Consider the following 2,500-nt stretch of genomic DNA (forward strand, 5'->3'; position numbering starts at 1 on the left):
ACGAAGCACGGCCAGGGGCCGCCGGATGCCGCCCATGGCGGGCGCTCTCGCTCCTCGGACAGCTCCATCGGCGCAGCATGGCGCTCGCGGTCGTCATTACCCGCTGGCGAGGCGCGGCCAGGGCCGCCAGGCGTCGCCTATCGCGTGCGCAAACTCCCAGCAAGCACCAACGTGCTCCTTTGGATGTTGTCATCCGGAGGTGATAGCGCGGCCCGGGCCGCCTGACGCGGCCCATCGCGGGCGCTCCTCGTCGGACACCTGCGTCACACAGCCTGGGTGCCAGCTGTGGAGTGACACTTGGAGAAAAAGAAGCACAAGTCACTCATATCAAAGTTCCCGTTCCCTTTTGTTTGTGTCACGCTTGGAAATGCTTGAGAGGTGACACTTTGTCAAATTTGCAGCTGGTGTCTCATCATCATCATCACCGCTGCTCATCAGCCTTCCTTGGATGCCTGCCATGCACGCGGCCCAACGGGGCACTCAGATGGGGTGGGCAGCCCGGACCGCCTTGCGCGGCCCAACACGGGCGCCCGGGGGACGCGGAAACCCGTTTTAGAAAATAACCTCCAGGGGTTTTCCAAGAGCGGCACAGCCCCAGCTCACGTCCGTGTTTCAGTGCGTCAAAAGCGGATTCAAAAGTGTGCTTTTCTCGGTACTTCCCCTGGAGGTCAGTGTTTCTAAAAACTGGGTTTCCGAAATCGTGCTGGAGGTGTTTTGGTCAACCAGGAAAAATGGCATTTACGGGAGAGGGTAAAGTATACCCCCCCCCCCCCCCTCTCGGCTGATTTACCCTCTCCCGTAAACGCGTTTTTTCCTGGTCGACCAAAACACTCATTGACTCCCATTCATTTGACACTTTGTCATTTTTTCAGCACTTTTTTCGCGCATTGGGTACTCCGCCCATTGACTCCCATTCATTTGACACTTTGTCGTTTTTCCAGACCTTTTTTCACGCATTGGGTACTCCGCCCATTCACTCCCATTCATTTGACACTTTGTCGTTTTTTCAGCACTTTTTTCGCGCATTGGGTACTCCGCCCCATTCACTCCCATTCATTTCACACTTAGAAAAATCATCCGAGCGGCTCTCCACGCATTTTATAGCCGCTTTGGGGCTCCAGCCGCCTCGGCCTTCATTTCTGACTAGGCTCGTGTGGACTTTGTCGTTTTTTCAGCACTTTTTTCGCGCATTGGGTACTCCGCCCCATTCACTCCCATTCATTTCACACTTAGAAAAATCATCCGAGCGGCTCTCCACGCATTTTATAGCCGCTTTGGGGCTCCAGCCGCCTCGGCCTTCATTTCTGACTAGGCTCGTGTGGACTTTGTCGTTTTTTCAGCACTTTTTTCGCGCATTGGGTACTCCGCCCCATTCACTCCCATTCATTTCACACTTAGAAAAATCATCCGAGCGGCTCTCCACGCATTTTATAGCCGCTTTGGGGCTCCAGCCGCCTCGGCCTTCATTTCTGACTAGGCTCGTGTGGACTTTGTCGTTTTTTCAGCACTTTTTTCGCGCATTGGGTACTCCGCCCCATTCACTCCCATTCATTTGACACTTTGAAAAATCATCCGAGCGGCTCTCCACGCATTTTATAGCCGCTTTGGGGCTCCAGCCGCCTCGGACTGCATTTCTGACTAGGCTCGTGTGGACTTTGTCGTTTTTTCAGCACTTTTTTTACACATTGGGTACTCTGCCCCATTCACTCCCATTCATTTGACACTTTGAAAAATCATCCGAGCGGCTCTCCACGGGTTTTATAGCCGCTTTGGGGCTCCAGCCGCCTCGGACTGCATTTCTGACTAGGCTCGTGTGGACTTTGTCGTTTTTTCAGCACTTTTTTTACACATTGGGTACTCTGCCCCATTCACTCCCATTCATTTGACACTTTGAAAAATCATCCGAGCGGCTCTCCACGCGTTTTATAGCCGCTTTCAGACTCCTGCCGCCTCGCCTGCACTTCCGCCTCGGTCCGTTAGGATTTAGGCCTTTTTTCAGCACTTTTTCTCCGTTCCTCCGGGGCGACAGCGGCTCTCCACGCATTTTATAGCCGTTTTCAGACTCCTGCCGCCTCGCCTGCACTTCCGCCTCGGTCCGTTAGGATTTAGGCCTTTTTTCAGCACTTTTTCTCCGTTCCTCCGGGGCGACAGCGGCTCTCCACGCATTTTATAGCCGTTTTCAGACTCCTGCCGCCTCGCCTGCACTTCCGCCTCGGTCCGTTAGGATTTAGGCCTTTTTTCAGCACTTTTTCTCCGTTCCTCCGGGGCGACAGCGGCTCTCCACGCATTTTATAGCCGTTTTCAGACTCCTGCCGCCTCGCCTGCACTTCCGCCTCGGTCCGTTAGGATTTAGGCCTTTTTTCAGCACTTTTTCTCCGTTTCTCCGGGGCGACAGCGGCTCTCCACGCATTTTATAGCCGTTTTCAGACTCCTGCCGCCTCGCCTGCACTTCCGCCTAGGTCCGTTAGGATTTAGGCCTTTTTTCAGCACTTTTTCTACG

This window comes from Dunckerocampus dactyliophorus, unplaced genomic scaffold, assembly GCF_027744805.1.
Source record: "Dunckerocampus dactyliophorus isolate RoL2022-P2 unplaced genomic scaffold, RoL_Ddac_1.1 HiC_scaffold_31, whole genome shotgun sequence".
NCBI lineage: Eukaryota > Metazoa > Chordata > Actinopteri > Syngnathiformes > Syngnathidae > Dunckerocampus > Dunckerocampus dactyliophorus.